This window comes from Triturus cristatus, chromosome 1_2, assembly GCF_964204655.1.
Source record: "Triturus cristatus chromosome 1_2, aTriCri1.1, whole genome shotgun sequence".
Classification (NCBI taxonomy): domain Eukaryota; kingdom Metazoa; phylum Chordata; class Amphibia; order Caudata; family Salamandridae; genus Triturus; species Triturus cristatus.
The window spans coordinates 951615964-951634701 of NC_140580.1; the positions used below are offsets into that span (position 1 = coordinate 951615964).

General features: G+C 49.3%; 1 long non-coding RNA gene across 3 annotated transcripts in view; it reads right to left on the reverse strand.

Moving 5' to 3' along the window:
* Positions 1 to 18738, reverse strand: part of LOC146868428 (uncharacterized) — a 317137-nt gene that overhangs the window by 159135 nt on the left and 139264 nt on the right. The window contains exon 1 of one of the 3 annotated variants that reach the window (XR_014966217.1): positions 1899 to 2500. The exons of the other annotated variants lie outside the window; for them this stretch is intronic. This is a non-coding gene — a long non-coding RNA (uncharacterized LOC146868428). Of the gene's footprint in view, positions 1 to 1898; positions 2501 to 18738 lie in introns of those variants that run through there. 3 annotated transcript variants of the gene reach the window in all.

Genomic DNA, 18738 nt, shown 5'->3' on the forward strand with positions numbered 1-18738 from the left:
CAAACACCCGCAGCCCTACGACTCGGACACAGGGGGGAGTCCTATGGGTCTCCCCAACACAGGCATGTATGGTGCAGATTGCACCAACGCATACCCACTGTAGGGGGCGCACTTGTTCGAGACGTACCCATTCAGTCAATGGGAGCGCATGTACGCGTCGTACAACTGGCTCCCATTGACTTCTATGGGATTCAGACCGAACCGAGTCCGACAGCATACGTGCGCATCGTACTCGCTCGGTCGGACTGTAGGGGTCCGGCTCGGTCGGAAAACACTCCGGATCCGACTCGGTCGGAGTGCTTTTCGACCCGGATCAGAATCGGCCCCTTAATAGTTAGATTACTAATATAGGCGTCATCCTTATTACTATACAAAAACTCTTCCATAACATTTTACTCTCTTTGTGAGATCAACTCAACATCTAACAGCCTCTAATTAGTAGTATGGTCCATATTCATGGGCGGTAGCTCAACCATAACCTTTCTATGTCAATCTATTTTGCTGCATCTTCTCAGTGGTGCATATCTGTTATACAGTGGCAAATTTTGCGGTAAATTGTATCTCATATTTACATGGGTATTGCTATAGCTTGGCCTATAAAAATATCCCAATGGAACGGCCATTATATGGTCAACATTATCAGAGCAATACCCTTTGTCATCATTCAAAAAGACATTTAGCAAATCGCCCACCAAATCTCTACTTTGAAAGTTTACCACTACACAATCTCCCTGACATGATTTTCTGGATTTACCCACCCAATTTACTCTCCTTAACATGATAATATCCTGATGTAATATATTTGCCCCAACATTGGTGTACAGAGCTCCAGTGTACTGCTTGATTCTTCAATGACTCATTTGTTTCCCTCTGATTTGGAGCTAATTTTCGGACAATATTTAAGATAATAACAAATGGAGTCGCCTGCGGAGGAAGATCTAGTGGTCCCTTGATGTTATTATCATCTTGTATAGTTCTGTTTGTCCTGGCCAATAGTAGATTTTTGGGCACCCTTATAGGGTGGGAAATGTGTAACCTAGTATCTTGTGCAGATTGAGTTGTCAAAACATCCTTTGGGGTCGCTACAGTGATAACCTCTCTTTAGTTTACAACGCTGTTAGTGGTAACAGCCTGTATTTTCTTTTATGTTTTCCGTCAAGTTATAAGCTGGCTTAGTGAGGCTGGTTGACTTACTCGTAGGTTTAAAGGGTAATATTTCAGTGACCATGTCTGTTAAAAATGGCATATCTTTCTGTACCAGTTTAATTTCTGACATTAAGCGTCTTTCAATACTGTCCAATTTACCATGTAACTTCTTAAATAAAATCTCAAGATCTTGCGGCTTTTGATTTATACAATTACAATCCCCCCTAGTCATCCCTGGGTTATTTCCTCCTTTTTTTGTCTGGGTTTAGTTTTGTTCATAATTGGTTGCTTCTTCACAGGGCTCTTAGCAATTGGCAAAGGTTGTTTCATTTTTTTCGCCGGAGGGGATAGCGGAAATGTATCATTTGTAGATACTGAGATCTCCAAAGATGCTTTTAGAACACACAGGTTAGATGATTTTTGGACATTTTCATTACTAGTTACATTTTCTACAGATGGCTCTACCTCCTCGCCCGTACCTCTAGTATTGGTCATGGATATTAAAGGTTCAGTCCTGCTTTCTGAAGCAGACTCTTTTAAGGCGGCATCAAGTGCTGTTAATGTTGCAGCCAATTGCTCCTCCATGTGGACAATTTCACTGTTAATAAGACCCACAGCGTTTTTTAGATACTTAGTTATAGGTTCACTCTTCGCGGGCACTTTCCTCCCTTGTAATGGTAGTTTCCTTTTGCCCAAGATTAGTCTGTATATTGCTCTATGAGACAAACAAATACGGGGTAATTTTCTCTCACCAGGGTTGACGGTTTTACACATCCAAGGGGGGTGGCCTTGCCCTGCCTCGTCCTGCCGCGGACGGGCGGAGATGGGCCTGCTCTTTGTCCGGGCGCGGCCAGGCGCGGCCCAGGCACACGCTGCGGGAGCCCTTGCCAGTTCTTAGGCAAAGGTCGGGCCGATGGCTGGAAGGTGTTCCAAACTAAACTTTCAAGTACAATGAGCTCCCGCGCTGCGGGCGCCCTCGCCGGTTCTTAAGCGCCTCATGGCGCTTGCGATGTCGTCAGCGGCAAACGCGCCTATTGTTGTCCTAGGAAGTGAAGTTCTTTCCCCCAGTTAGCGGTATCCAGAAGGCAAAAGTCGGGCCGATGGCTACAGACAGCAGCAACGTGTTCCAAACTAAACTTTCAAGTTCAATGAGCTCCCACACTGCGGGAGACCTCGCCGGTTCTTAAGCGCCTCCTGGCACTTGCGATGTCGTCAGCGGCAAGCCCGCCACTTGTTGTCCTAGGAAGTGAAGTTCTTTCCCCCAGTTAGCGGTATCCAGAAGGTAAAAGTCGGGCCGAGGGCTGCAGGCAGAAGCAACGTGTTGCAAACTAAACTTTCAAGTTCAATGAGCTCCCAGCTGCGGGAGCCCTCGCCGGTTCTTAAGCGCCTCCTGGCACTTGTGATGTCGTCAGCGGCAAGCGCGCTGCTTGATGTTCTGGGAAGTGAAGTTCTTTCCCCCAGTTAGCGGTATCCAGAAGGCAAAGGTCGGGCCGATGGCTGCAGGCAGCAGCAATGTGTTCTAAACTAAACTTTGAAGTACAATGAGCTCCCCTTCAATGCAGTCATCGACTCTGCCCTCGATGCGGCGGGAGCCCCTCGACATCCAGAATTTCCCAGGCCAAGCTTTTATCGAACTGGGCGACTGCCCTGGGGGTCTGCGATGCCTGGAGACTTTTTCACCCCAATGGCCCGACAATACACCCACACCTCGGCATCCCACCACACTGATGCGCGACTCAACTACATTTTCATGCTGGCCTTGGATTGTCGAACAAAGAGATAACTATACTCCCTAAAAGGTTCTCCGACCACTCCCCGGTGACGCTGCGAGTGGGTGACCTCCCAGAGGCTTTGCGCCCGATTTGGAGGCTGAACGCCTGGTTCCTCCAGGACAAAGACTTTCGGGATTCGGTGGGCAGTGAACTCTGTCACTACTTCACTACCAATCAAGGCTCCGTTCCCTCACCTGGTACCCTATGGGAGGCTCGTACGGCCACCATTCGTAGCTTCGCCAAAGGCCATCTCAAACTTAAACGTGCAGCGCAGGATTCCCGACTTACCCTTCTAGAGGCTCAAGCCACCCTGATTGAAGGCCAGCCACCCGAGGAGAGGACCGAGGCCCTGGACAGGCGACTTTCATTTCTGCGAGACGAGCTCAGTCAGACCTCTCTGGAGGCTGCCAGACTGCTATGGAGGTCTTCGGTGGCGCGGGTTTACGGGTGTGGAGCCAAAAATGGGAAGCTCCTCCATCGGCTGGCCACATACCCGATGGCCAACCACACCATTCCCAAAGTGATAGCCCTGAATGGCGAGGTCCAACAATCTCCGGCGGCAGTGGCTCAGTGCTTTGCAACATATTACACCACCATTTATCCTGCGCGGCCCCCACTTTCTCACTCTCGGAACTGCTTCACTAAGAACGGATCCCTCTTACGCGACTTAGTGACCCTGAGGCAGAGGTCCTAGACCTCCTGATCATTCTGGAGGAGGTCCTTGCGGCAATTTCTCGCATGGCTTGCGGTAAGACCCTGGGGCCAGATGGACTCCTACAGGAGCTTTACGCAGCCTACCGGGACACGCTGGTTCCCCACCTGTTGGAATTGTATACGGAGGCGAATGATAAAGGCTTGTTCCGCGCCGAAACCGACATGGCCACTATCGTGGTGATACCCAAGTCTCAGCCCCCCTCGAAGCACTGCTCCGACTACCATCCTATTTTGCTCATAAACTCAGAGCTCAAGGTGTTCGCCGCCATTTTGGCTAACCATGTGCCGCCGTACCTGGCCTAACTGGTCCATCCTGACCAGTGCGGCTTAATGCCATCGTGGGGCACCAGGCACTGCCTCACGCGTGTCCACCTCGCCCTAGCAAACCGCCAGCACTTGACTCCATACTTGTCTCTTCTTCTTGTTGACTTAGAGAAAGCTTTTGATTCTGTGGACTGGCAGTCCCTTTAAGTGGTCCTGGTAGAAATGGGATTTGGGGAATACTTTTGCAAACTAGTGAAGGCGCTATATAGCCGACCAAGGGCTTACGTACTGGTCAATGGAGCCCTGTCGCAGCCCTTTCCCATCCAAAGGGGTACGAGGCAGGGATGCCCCCTCTCACCCCTCCTCTTTGCCCTAGCAATGGAACCCTTTGTGTGTCTCATGCGATCTGATGAGCGCATTACTTGGCGGAACCCGCACAGGTGAGACCCCGGTGCCTTTGGGCGCTGTCTCTTTGAGCAGACCTCTGGCCTTTGACTGAACTCCGCTAAGTCCATCCTGGTACCCCTGCATCTCTCGAGAGAATGTTTCGAATGGCAGTCCAGGATACCCCTTCGACGGCATGTTTCAGAACACGCCCCTTCCTTTCTCGCGAGCATGGTTTCGGGATATGGACAGTCTGGCCATCAAGTTCCTCTGGGGGGGGTCGAAGGCCTCATCTGGCCCTCACTCAGTGCCAGATCCCACTTTTTGATGGCGGTCTGGGGATGAAAAATCTGTACCTCTATTATTTATCTACCCAGCTCCTTACCTTGCACGATTGGTTCAATGGCGGCTGGTCGGACCCGGCCTACAGGCTTGAACTACACACCCTAGGTTTACCCAACATTCAGGGGATGCTGTACAGAAATACTGTCCCCAGAACCCTACCTGATGTCACGTGCGGGGTACTTCTGGCCTGGTGGCTTTCTCTGCGCCACATCCACTGGGCGGGCAAATTGACTCAATACACTCCACTTTGGCAGGGCGTCCAGCTCCGGGAGGTCACCGGTTTATCTGGCTTTAGAGCATGGGATCTCATTGGGATCTCGCAGTTGGGGGACGTCTGGAAAGGGGACAACATGCATACCTTTCAGAACCTTTGCAACCTGTACTCCCTGCATACCTCGCAGTTTTACCGCTACCTGCAGCAGCGCCACCCTCTCCACACGCACATCCCAGAGGGCACCTCTAAACCTGAATACAGCCCACCTGAAGCCCAGATTATGACTGGCAATCTGGGGTAAGGAGGGATCTCTCGTATCTACAGCTCTCTCACGAATGACACCCCCAACACACTGTCACGGCTCAGAGACAAATGGGAGGGATGGCTTGGGTCCTTAGATGATGACGACTGGCGGGATGCGCTAATGGCCCCCAAAAACAATCACAGCCTCAGGGCAGCTTTGCATGCTCCAAATATACTATTTACATGCCGCTTATCTCACACCGCTACGCCTCCACCACGATGGGCTCCATCCCGAAGCATCCTGCCCACGCTGCAAACACCCACAGGCTGATTTCTTCCATAGGGTATGGCTTTGCTCTGTACTCACACGCTTTGGGGAGGCAGTGGTACGGGAACTTACTGAGGTCCTTGGCTGGGAAGTACTTATCAACCCAATGAACATACTCCTGGGAATTGTCGAGGGGCTGGACGGCTCTCGAGCCGACAAACTTTTTCTGACCACAGCCCTGAAGGTGGCTAAAAGAGATATCGCGCAGAACTGGCTGAACTCGACTGTCCCCGCCATGTCGCGGTGGCACAGGGGGGTGGACTGGTGCACAGCACAGGAGCGGCCCATGTACGAGGCCAGGGGATGTCTGAAAAAATACAGCAGGGTGTGGGGAAATGGGTGGGGGCGATAGAAGACTAATGCTCTCGTTGGGCAATCGCAAGATGTGGTGTATGTTATTCTGCTTAATTGTTTATTAAGTACATGTACAATGCCTTAAGGACACCATGCTCCTCATGTGAGCTGAGATCTGAGCTGGCTGTTGATCTTTTGCCTTATCACATATGTCTCTTGCAAAAATCAATAACGTTGGTTATCAAAAACAGAAGAAAGTCAGTGTACGCAGGAAGAAAAGCAGAGGAGACACTTTGGATCTTATTACGATAGCAGGCGGATGGACCGCAGCCCGCTATCATGTGGGCCAGGAGACCGACCGACAAACAGGCAGCAGTCCGACCGCCCAATTATGATACGTCTTCTGGGCTGGCAGTCCAAAAAGTGCTCTTTAGCACTACGGCTTGTGCTGCAACCCTGAAACAGGGCTCCAGCACATGCCGCAGTGTAAAAGAGCACTTTGTGCTCATCCATGCACTGGGCCACTTTGCAGGAGCCCACGAGGGACGGGCCCCATCCAACAAGGGTCTGACCGGCTGCATCAAAATGCAGGGGTTGGACCAAACGGCTGATGGTCGTGTGGACTGCCACCGATGGCCTGTCAGTGGCAGTCTGCCCGACATCATAATTAGGTCATTTATTTTGAAAACGTGAAATATCAAATTCTATTTCTGCTCAGCAAAAAGCAAAACAACAGTCAACGCCAAAGGCTGACTTTTCTGTTTCTTAGCAAAGCTAATTTATTCTTCACATTTCAGATGCCACAAGCTGAGTTTCTTCTATATTTAAGTAAAACACGTAATGCTATAAATCAGACACATAATGCTATTTATACTGAGAGAACTTCCAGGCGTACAATCTGAAGGCCTTTCATTATCAAAATGTCAGCATGGGTGGACCTAATGTGAATGGAACGACATTCGCTTTGAAGTAATGAAGCTAAAATAAAAGATCAAAAATAAGACTATAAAAATAACTATTTACCTCAAGTCAGCTGCAGTATCAGTCCTGTGAGAACCTCTGCACAAAGCACTTTCGCAGTTTGCACGAACTGTACGTACTAGGACAAATCAGGGTTAAATAATTCAAGTTACAAGAACAGAAAAAAATATAACTCTAAATGTCGCTAAGCCTATTTGCGGAGGCCTCACACAACAAGACAAAGGACCTCATTACGAGTCTGGCAGTCAATGGACCGCTAGACTCACGGGGGTGCGCGGTGACGGTCTTCCGACAGCCCTGTTGCGACCAGGGTGGTTAGGCCTATCTGGGACCGCCACAACCACCAGGGATCAGAAATCCCTAGCGGTAGTGTAGCGGTCTCGAGGCCGCCATGTGCTTGCATAGCCCATAAAGCCATCCATGGTCAGGCCCCAGCATATATTAAGGAACGCCTGGTAAACTATGTGCCAGGGCAGTCCCTCTGGTCTTCGGAGGCTGGTCTGCTGGCTTGCCCCCGCTCCCGGACCTCTTCCAAAGGTGGCAGAGCATTCTCCACAATGGCCCCTCAACTCTGGAATGAGCTGCCGGCGGTCCTTTGGAAAGAACCCTCCCTACTCCCATTCAGGAAAAAATTCAAAACACTCCTTTTTACCGAAACCTGGTGCACTACCTAGGCCATGTCGGATGGACCCTCTAGCAGAGGTGCCAAGGTTGGATGTTCTCTCACAGTGCTTGGAAACCAGTAGGTGATTATGTGCTATAGAAATCCCAATTAACAATAACAATAACAATTGGGGTAGTGGGTGCTCTGCATAGTTGGAGAGGTGGGCAGTTTTGGCCCCGCTCTGCAGGGAGGGGGGATAAAGTTGGAAAGAAGTTACTGTTTGATTTACACCACTTTGTGCAACCTGGAATTACCTTCTAGTCATGTTGCTTGTCACTTACTGCTAATGGTACATATTGGGCGAGATTACTAACCAGGCTGCCTAGAGGGGAGGGGGGGCCATTTTTGGACAAATACTCAGATGCCTGGCATGATACTATTCACAGATGAGGCCCAAATTCACCTCATGTCATTGAACGTCAATGGCTTAGGCAATAAGATTAAGAGAGGACTAGTCCTGCAATATATTAAAAGACACTCATCCAGTATCGTTCTCCTGCAGGAGATACATCTGAGCTCTAGACAGATGGGGCAACAAAATGCTGGCCACCGTGGGTTATACATCTGGGTCTAGAGGAGTGGGCATATTAGTCAAAAAGTCAATGGCCATGCAAGTACATAACTACTGGGTGGATAAGGATGGAGGATATGTGGCAGTCGTGGGTACTTGGGAAGAGACCCCCCCATTAATATAGTAATTGTTTACAACCCACCAATACTCCATGATACCACGCTGGCTGACCTGAGTCCACTGCTTCTCAATCTTCCGGATGGGGAACGATTCATGGGTGGTTACTTTAACCTGACACTTAATGACTCTAGTGATCGTTGGTCCCCAGACAGGTGCCCGTGGGCGGAGCCCCACTAGCGGACTTTTTAACTGTCATGGGTCTGGTAGGTGTGTGGTGATCTTACAACCCCATGATGCAACACTTTACTTCCACTCTGGAACTCATGGTTCCCTCTCTACAATTGACTATGTGCTGACCTTGGCCCATCACCTTCCCCAGTTCCTAGAGGCCCTCCACCTGGCCAGGGCATATCTGACTACTCACCACTTTGGGCGGTATATCGCCTTTTGGACCCAGGGGCCCACCGATCTATGAAACTATACCCCCTGGTACCTTAAGGTCCCTAGGATAAGAGACTGCCTTACGCAGGCCATTGAGCAGTACTTCATGAGAACGAGAAATCGGTGGACTCTGCATCAACGCGTGTGAATGCCTCTTTGATTAAAAAATGGTTTTAAAAGTTATTTTCGTTCAAGTGTCAGTTCTTTGCAAGTACAGAGTAGGTGCAGCATGTCCTCCTGTGTTGTACCACATAAACGGCAGGTGGAGTCATTTTGAGCCTTCAGCCAGTGCGGAAAGTGCTTTATGCATGGTAGCAGGCCTAGTCGGTACTTGGATTTTGGTTGTTCTAGCCCTCCCAAGGGATAGATATTTTTCAGCGGCGGGGGAGGAGTATGTGCTCAAAGTCATCCAGCTGTGAGTCCTTTTTGATAGGGATGCTTTATCCTCAATCCATGATAAAAGTTTTACTGTTTTCCATAAAAAATTTTTTAAAGAGGCAGTGATTGGTCGGTGTTTCCCAGAGCTCGGTTAGCCCCAGGGTAATCTGACTTGTTTGTGGATATTTCGCGGCTGGTGATGATGTTTGCTGTTGTAACTCTAAGCACAGGCGTCAATTTAAGAGTTCCTGGTCTAGATTTTCGTTCCTTTTCCCAAAAGATGACGTATGCTCCCTGTCTTGCCAGAGTCTGCTTTTGGATACCAAACTCTAGCCTGATCTGTGCAGGAGAGGTGTGTTTTGGCAAATCAAAGATTATTTGGTACACTGTTGCAACCGTGCTCCCCAGTAGTTTAGAGTCCCTGTCCCTCTGTGCCTCGCTGCCATAAGCTATTGTCGGTAAGAGTTTTGCCCGTATGACTTCGGCTAATGGGAGGAGTGATGGGCCACTCAAGTTAGAGATGAGATTTCTCATTGAAACTTCCAGAGCAGTTGCCTTCCTCCTGATTGAGTCCTTTTGGGCAGTGAAGTGTCCGCCTTTGTCGATGACCACTCCTAGATATTTATATTCTGATACAGAATCAATGCGGGTGTGCCCCCAAAACCATGCTGGTGATTTCTTTTAATTCTTCTTCATTGTCATGGTCTTAGTTTTCTCCAGATTGATGTTCAAGCTATTGGCTTTGGAGTATTCAAGTGTGGTGGTGAGGAGACGCTGTAAACCCACCTTCGTCTGGCTAATTGAGACTAAATCATCTGCATAGAGTAGGCATGGTAACGCTGAGTTCCCTAACCTTGGGGCATGTGAGTTGCTGGCATTTAGTAATGGGACAAGGTCTGCAAGGAATAGATCGAAGAGGGTCGGTGCCAGCACACAGCCTTGCTTGAGTCCTTTCATTGTTGGTATCCATCTTGACTTAGTGGATCGCTGTGTGTAGTGAGCGTGTGATGTGAGCGAGGTGGGAAGCCTCGTCATTCCTCTTTGGCCGCATACTTGCATTTTAAAATTTTAAACTTACTCACGGGTACATTTGGTCCCGGGCACACTCACCCTTCATATTTCTGTGGCTACGTTATTGTGGCGCTGCCTCCCTCTCGTCTTTAGATCTTCAACAGAGAGGGAGGACTTTGCTGGCTGATTGGGCACGCCCCCTGGCCTGACGACCGGACGTATTTTAACACCTGGATGCCAGCGCGCAGCGCGCGCGCGCAGCGGGCGCACCAACGGCACGCCAGAGGCAAGCCCGTCTGCGCCCTTCCGCGCCCTGGAGCGTCCAGCGGCCAGTCAGTACGCCACTTCGTACATGAATAGCGGCTCGACTTATAAGTATTCTGCCTCTGATCTGCGACGGTTACATGACAACTCCTTACACTGTAACCCTATGGACATGACTACCATCTGTTATCGTAAGTGTCCTCAATGCAATTTTTTTGTGAAACCTAAAATAAACAGACCACTGTCCCAACATTTGTCCCTTAAAACCCCCAGAGATTCTGGAAATGTGACCATAAAGCTAATCAGTATTAATTGCCGATCTCTGTCCAAAAACAAGGCCCACATATTTGACCTCCTTCACTCAGAACAGCCCGATGCAGTGTTCTTGACTGAAACTTGGCTTCACTCCGGGTCTGGCCCTGATGTGGCCATTGCCCTTCCTTCGGGCTATGTAGTGGTGAGGTGTGATAGAGCCTCTGGTAGAGGTGGGAGTATTGCAGTAATCTATAAATCTCGCTATATATGCACCCTTGAAGCTCTTTTGTTTCCCATGTGTGAAGCTGCTCTCTTCAAACTGACAGTCACTCCCCAGTGGACATTCTCGGGTATACTGATGTATTGCCCCCCGAATAACTCCACGAGTTGGCTATCATCACTGGCAGAACTAGTTGCCCCTTTCGCTCTAAAGTCGGCCAATTTCACCATTGTGGGGGACCTTGACCTACATTTGGAAAACACACAAGACAATTTAATTAGCGCTGTTTTGACGGACTTGGAGGCATTGAACATTTTCTTACGTAATCATGGCCCGACCCACCAGGCAGGGCCCTTTTTGGATCCAATTTTCTCTACCCTTGACTACGCATGCAGCCCGTCTACCCCCTTGGATTGGTCTGATCATTATGCCATCCATTTTAGTCTGCAGATTAAGAGATCTGCTCCAGTCCACAGCTCAGACTCGGTCAGCTATTACAGAGCATGGTGAAAATTAGACCTCCCTGGTTTTAATACCTCTCTACTTGCCTCTCGCCCAGACCCTGATCTCCCTCTCTTGCCTTTGAACCTAGCAGTCTCTTCGTGGCTGTCTTCTGCCATAAACCTTCATCTGCCTTTGCGTCGTAAACGCAGCCTAGGCCATCACCCCCCGGCACCATAGTTCACGGATGAGTTAAAACTCATGAAGTCTGAGTGTAAGCATTTGGAACGTAGGTGGAGAAAGAGCTACAGCCCTCATTGCAAACTTACCTACAGAGCAGCACTTGGACAGTATCATCTGGCCTGTAGGAAAGCAAAATCCATCTTTGTAATAGACGAGATAAATAACTCTTCTAACCGCCCTCGGGCACTCTTTGCTATGGTCAAAAATCTGGCTGGTTCCAAGGCCTCCCCATCTCCACCTTCGCTCGACGAGCCTCGCTGCAATGAGATTGCAGACTTTTTCACCACCAAAGTAGAAACTATCTATCGTTCCCTTTTGGGACCTCAGCCTCCATCTTCTTCTTTGCAGTCTGTAACATCACTGCCAGTCCCTGTCTCTGCCCGCCCTCTGTTACTCAAATGGCCCAGGCTGGATCAACAAACTTTATCTGATTGCTTATCCAAGGTCAAATCCGGTTCCCCTCTGGATCCAGTTCCGATGGATATTCTTCGTCAGCTCTCCCCTGATTCCCTTCTTATTATTCAGGCCCTCTTAAATGCCTCCCTTCGAGAATCAACTGTCCCTGAGGACTGGAAGCGGGCTATGGTGGTCCCTCTTCTTAAAAAGCCTACAGCGGACCCCAAAATTCTTTCAAACTACCACCCGATTTCTTTGCTGCCTATGTTCTCCAAGATTCTTGAGAGACATGTTAACACCCATTTGTCGCTGTACATAGAATCGTCCGGTTCTCTCCATCCCTCTCAATCAGGCTTTCGTTCGCATTTTTCCACCGAGACCACGCTACTAGGAGTGACCGAGAATCTCCGCTCTCTGCTTGACAGGGGAGAATCGGCGGCTCTTATCCTTCTGGATTTAAGTGCCGCGTTCGACACTGTGTCGCATTCCATCCTATTGAACGCCCTCAGGTCTGCAGGGGTAGCGGGTTCAGCCTTGGCCTGGTTGGCCTCCTTTATACAGAATCGCTCCTTTCAGATCTTTTCACAAACTGCCTCATCTTCTAGACCTCTGGCTTAGCTCTTTACTCATATGCAGATGATACCCAGATTATATTTTCACTATCAGCGGGAGAGGAAAGTTTCCCCTCCTCGCTTCAGCTTGGTCTGGGTAAGGTGGCGGAGTGGATGCAGACTAATCTTCTAAAACTAAATGGTGAGAAAACGGAGGTGCTGATACTAGGTAATAACAAACACCTGTGGGGCCCCCAACATTGGCCTACTACAATGGGTCCTCTTCCCCAGCCAGTGAAGCAGGTGCGGAACCTCGGCTTTATTATGAACGATCTACTCTTGATGCGGCAACAGGTGGTCAGTGTTGCAGCTACCTGTTTTACCATTTTGAGATGGTCACGGAAGATCCTCTGGATGCTCCCGGACTCCACCAAGCGCACTGTAGTTCAGGCCTTAATTACATCACGCCTAGACTACGGGAATGTACTATACTTGGGGGGCAGCCAGGAGATTCTGCGGAAACTGCAGTTGGTCCAAAATTCAGCGGCCCGCCTCCTGTGTAATATTCCCAGGAGGACCTGCGTCTCTCTGCAAGATCTACACTGGCTGCGTATAGAAAATCACATCAAATACAAGACACTGTGCATAATGTTTAAAATTAAACATCAGACGGCCCCTGCGTACCTGCAGTCTCTCATTCGTCCTTACGTTCCTGTCCGTTCTCTCAGATCCTCTTCTCAGGGCAACTTTCATATCCCCCATTTTAGGCTGTCCAGAATGGGCGACCGCTCATTCTCGTGCATGGCACCTAAACTCTGGAATTCACTACCTCTGTCATTAAAACTGGAACCTTGCTTCCATAACTTCCGAAAGAACTTGAAGACCTGGCTCTTCCCTCGCCAATAAATCTTAACCACAGTGATCCCTTTTTCGCCATGTCATCGGCGGCGCCAGGAGACCCCATTGTGGGTAGCTGTGCGCCTTAGAAATTAATATAATAATAATAATAAAGGGTTGATCCCTCACCCAGTTTTATATGGATCCAGGTGTCAGTGTGCAAATTGATTAGCAAGTTAAGCAATGGCTGTGGTATGCCACATTTTGCCAGTTTTTCCCATAGTTTGTTACGGTTTACATTGTCAAAGCAGTCCTATAGTCAATGAAGCATAGGTATAATGGTATTTTTGTTTTTTCTGCCTTATCGCTCAGCAAAGCCATAGTTGTGACATTTGTTACTGTTCCAACAGACTTAGAGAAGCTGTTCTGATTTGGAGGAATGATCGAATTGCCTTCGGCCCATAGCTGGAGTTCATCCAGATGAGTTCCTGCAAACAAAATTGCCTTGTTAGACAAGAGAGCAACTAAGCGGTAATTCTTTGGCAGGGCTTTGTGTCCTGACTTAAAGTTTGGTGAAATTATCGAGGCCCTCCAGGAGGGGGGGAGTAGACCAGTCAGCCTTATTTCAGTGAAGAGGGCTGAGTGCTTTCGCCCAGTAATCTGCATCTTGTTTGTAAAGCACCGGCGGGATTCTGTTTGGGTCCGGTGACCCATCTCTTCTTCCCTTCCCTATTTGTTGTTTGATTGCTTTAAGATGCTCGCTTAAAGTATAACTCCCGGCATTATGCCTTCTTCCACTTGCGGTACTGTTGCGCTTCCTCGGTCGGGTCGGTTCTCAAGTGGAGTTGTTCTCAGAGTTGCGGTCCTCCTTGCTCCTGTAGATGGTGAGATATCCTCTTGATGGAAGTGATTTCCCAGGTTGGTTTCCCAGTCCTCATGTGATATGTTGGATGATAAACCCTCATGTGTGGGGTGAATGAGTTGATTTATTGTCTTCCAGAATCTTGCATTGTCGCTCTGTTTGATGTCGGCGTGCAGTTTCACCCAGACCGCGTCCTCAGAGGCTCTCCTGTTACTCGCTTTAGCAGAACTAGCTGGACCAAAGAATAGCAGCGATTGTCACCACACACAAGGAAGGGAAACCACCAGATGAATGTGCCTCTTCTAAGCCTATCTCCCGCCTCAATGCTGAAGTTAAAATATTAGCTAAATTGGTAGCATCCCGGTTGCTGCATGTGAGAAGTTGGCCTGATATATGATGTCACTAATTCTAGTGTACACCTTGTATCAGTCCAAACAAACCTTATGGTGATTGGTTGTAAAGTCAACCTTATAGACCAGCTATCCTAGTGGTAGCATGGACAAGAGCAGTCTTAGGCTAAACTCTGAATGGCATGTGAAGCCAGCTGTTATACCATATGTAATCCCTTGAATACCAAATGAAAGGACACCACAACAGACATATATATAAAATAAAGTGTATTTATTCTAGTCAAACCCTCAGCACTCTTTATGAGATTCGAGGTAAGTACAACACAGTCTTATTCAAGCATACATTAAGTCACACAGGTAAGTAATACAGTTAGGCCCTAGGGGCCACGCAAACCATATACTAAGTAAGTGGTATAAGGACCACTGTCACGGAAATAGCATAGGCCTAGGCCTAGGGAATCGCTGGGGCTACACTATACTACCCAAGGTTAGGAAGTGGGAGGCCCACGGGATTCAGGTGCAGAGTGGAAACACTCACGCGTAATGCGTATAATCGATAGAAATAGTACAGTTTAGAATTAATAAGATTTAGGACACTTCTGGAGTAGCTAGGAAGTCGAGACTTGAGAACTAGACACTAGGATAGTCAATACCCTGATGAGCACCGGAGTACCCAAGTTACCTAGCCCACGGGCTGCGGGTGCATAGGTGTGAACTTGCGTCGGGTTTCGTCGTCGACTCCTATGGATGCCTGAAGGAAAGATGCTGACAGGCAGTCAGTGAAGAGTGTCCGGTGGATCCCAAGGCCGGGATCAAGAAGGAAGGATACCTGCAAGCAGAAGGGACAGAGTCTGGGTCACTAGCCAGTGACCACGTGGAACCAGGAAAGAACCAGGCGATGTCGGGAGATTGCAGGTGAAGAGGTGAAGCTTGTCGCAGCAGCCACGGGTACCAGGAGACGTCGAGGACGACCAGGACCAGGAGGCGAGCTGTCCCACGAAGGCTCATGCTGTCGGCGGCGTCGAAGTCGAACTAGGACTCACCAAGCCTTGGCAAGCGGAACCCACGTAGAATGGAGGACTTGCTTCTGGTGCAGACCAGGAAGGTCTGGGGTGCTTCTCTTTTACAGAGGAGCAGGAGCCAGTCTGGAGGAGCCAAACCAGCAGTGGAAAATTGAAGGTGTGTCGTCGCAAAGGTTACTAGCCAACGGGCAAGCAACCGGACGCGGCAAGCAGGGAAATGCAGAAGGGCCCCACGCAGGACACGTGGAGTGTGGGGGGCTGATCTTCGGTGCAGATGGTGCTTGGGGTTGGGGCTTCTCAATCCCCGGTGCACAACCTCGAGGGCGCCTCAGAAGCTGCGCTGGAAGATGCTCGCCACTTTTCCCAGGTAGCCGGTCCCACGTCTCTCGTCGCCTCCACGGATCTCAGCTCGGCTGTGGATGTGGATCAGGGTTGGAGAAGTCTGGAAGTCAAGGCTCTGGTCAGGCTCTGCAGTCGGTCCCTCGTAGAACTTCAGCAAAGCAAAGGGTAAGTCTCTTGATGGTGCCTGTTCGCACAGGGTGACCACTCCTTGGCCACAAGGGAGATTCTTCAGTCTTCTTCTTTCGTCGAATGTCGAAGGTCCAGAGTTTCTGTTCAAGTTGCAGGTTCAGGATAATCTAATCTCCTGGGGCCCAGCTACCACACTTATACTAATCTGGGGGGCTGGGTTGCCTGCTAGGTCACGCCTTATGGGTGGGACCTGGGAGGGGGATGGTTACACCCCCTTCCCTTTGTCCAGTTTCGCGCCAGGACTGGGGCTGGAGTGCCCCAGCACCGGTTTGAACTGGACTATGCATGGGACACCTTGTGTGCCCCAGGCAGTGTCTAGTTTCTTTCATCCCTCCCTGCCCCAATACACTAAGGCCTGTCTGGGGTGGTGCTCGCACCTCCCAAGGCAGGAAACCTATTGTCCAAGCCTCCCGTGCTGGGATCACTCCCAGCAGCAGGAGGTCAGACTTGTGTCGTGGCAGCAGCATCCATTTTGTGATGCTGGGGCTCTGGTTAACTTTAACCGGGTATGTAGGTTTCAACATGTCTTCTCCCTCTAGAAGGGAGGGATAATATCCTCATCACCAGAAATGGGATGGGGGTATTATTCCAAAGTGTTAGACACCTTACACAACATGTTTTGATAAAGCCAAACCATAGTTACCATAACCGTTTAAGATTATAAGGCACTCTAAGAGTATATGGTAGGCTATATCATAGAACAGCTATAAGGACATGGTTCCAAAAGCTGCAGACAGGCTCAGCTCATGCTAGAGCACTATCTCACATGTTACCAAGCACTCTGCCTCCAGGATTGTTAAGGCCTGCCATAGGAGTGGCTGATAGGTACACATGTGTCTATATATAAGGTAGGTATAGGAATACTACACCTAAGCAAGGGGTGATTACACGACCTTGCCCCAGCTGAGTGATCAGCCAGTTGTGTCATAATGGAAGGCCAGGCTAGGGGTGGCATAATACATGCTGCAGCCCCTGGTAGGCCTAGGGTACACCTATGCCCTGGGTACCTAAGGTACACTGTACAGGGGCCAATAAGGTGATCCTATCTAATTGGGTTATGCACCTAATGTACATAGTATTAATTTAGAGAGAGAACAGCAGGGCTGTGGGTCTGATTAGCAGGCCCACAGCCACATCTAAGTCGAAAACCAGTAAAGCAAAAGCAAAAAGTGGGGGTGAACATAGAAAGCAGACCCTACTCTCCTACACAACCCCCCCCATCAAACTTAGGGACATTAAACTAACCTTGACCAGTTGAGTCTTCATGTTCTAAGTGGAAATATCTGGAGAGTCCATCTGCATTGGCATGGTCAGTCCCAGGTCTATGTTCCACTGTGAAGTCCATCCCCTGTAGGGAAATGGACCACCTAAGAAGTCTGGGATTTTCACCCTTCATCTGATTTAGCCACAAGAGGGGCTTATGGTCTGTCTGAATCTTGAAGTGAGTGCCAAACAAGTATGGCCTCAGCTTCTTCAGGGCCCAAACCACAGCAAAGGCCTCCCTCTCAATAGCTGACCAACGTTTCTCTCTAGGGGTCAGCCTTCTACTTATAAAAGCAATGGGCTGGTCTTGACCATCTATATTAAGTTGTGAAAGAACAGCTCCCACACCCAACTCAGAAGCATCTGTCTGGACAATAAACTCTTTGGAGTAGTCTGGACTTTTCAGAATAGGTGCACTGCACCTGGCCTGCTTCAGGTCATCAAATGCTTTTTGACAGCTTACTGTCCACTGAACTTTCTTTGGCATTTTCTTGGAGGTCCAGTCGTTAAGTGGTGTCACAATGGACCCATAGTTCTTAACAAACTTTCTGTAGTACCCAGTCAGGCCCAAGAAAGCTCTGACCTGAGTCTGGGTAGTTGGAGGAGTCCAGTCCTTTATGGTCTGGATCTTGCTCTCCAATGGTTGAACCTGACCCCCACCAACTAGGTGGCCCAGGTACACAACCTTGCTCTGTCCTATCTGGCACTTGGTGGCCTTGATAGTGAGGCCTGCCTTTTGCAAGGCCTCTAAAACATTCCTCAGGTGGACCAGGTGATCCTCCCAGGTGGAGCTAAAGACATCAATATCATCAAGATAAGCTGCACAGTAGTCATCCAACCCAGTAAGGACTTGATTCACCAGTCTTTGGAAAGTGGCAGGTGCATTCTTCAAACCAAAGGGCATTACCACAAATTGATAATGTCCTCCTGGGGTCGAGAAAGCAGTTTTGGCCTTTGCATTCTCAGCTAGTCTGATCTGCCAGTAGCCTCCTGTCAGGTCAAATGTGCTCAAAAACTTAGCAGCTGCCAGTCTGTCAATGAGCTCATCTGCCCTAGGTATTGGGTGGGCATCTGTCCTAGTGACAGCATTGAGACCTCTGTAGTCCACGCAAAACCTCATCTCTCTCTTACCATCTTGGGTGTGAGGTTTTGGCACAAGAACTACAGGACTAGCCCAAGGGCTCTCTGAAGGTTCAATGACTCCCAGCTCCAACATCTTTTGTACCTCAACTTTTATGCAGTCCCTGACATGGTCAGGTTGCCTGTAGATTTTTCTCTTCACAGGCAGACTGTCACCAGTGTCCACCTCATGGGTGCACCAGTTTGTCTGGCTTGGGGTCAGAGAGAACATATGTCTGTAGGATTGCAGAACTTGCCTGCAGTCCTGTTGCTGATGGACAGTGAGGCTGTCAGAAAAGACCACACCATCAACTGAGCCATCATCAGGGTTCTGAGTCAACAGGTCTGGGAGAGGGTCACTCTCTTCCTCCTGCCCCTCATCTGTAGCCATGAGTAAGCCCATGTCTGCCCTGTCAACATATGCCTTCAATCTGTTGACATGAAGCACCCTGTGGGGGCTTCTGGGAGTCCCAGTGTCCACCAAGTAGGTGACTTCTCCCTTTTGTTCAACAATAGTGTGGTGTCCAGACCATTTGTCTAGGAGTGCTGCTGGGGCCACTGGCTCCAAGACCCA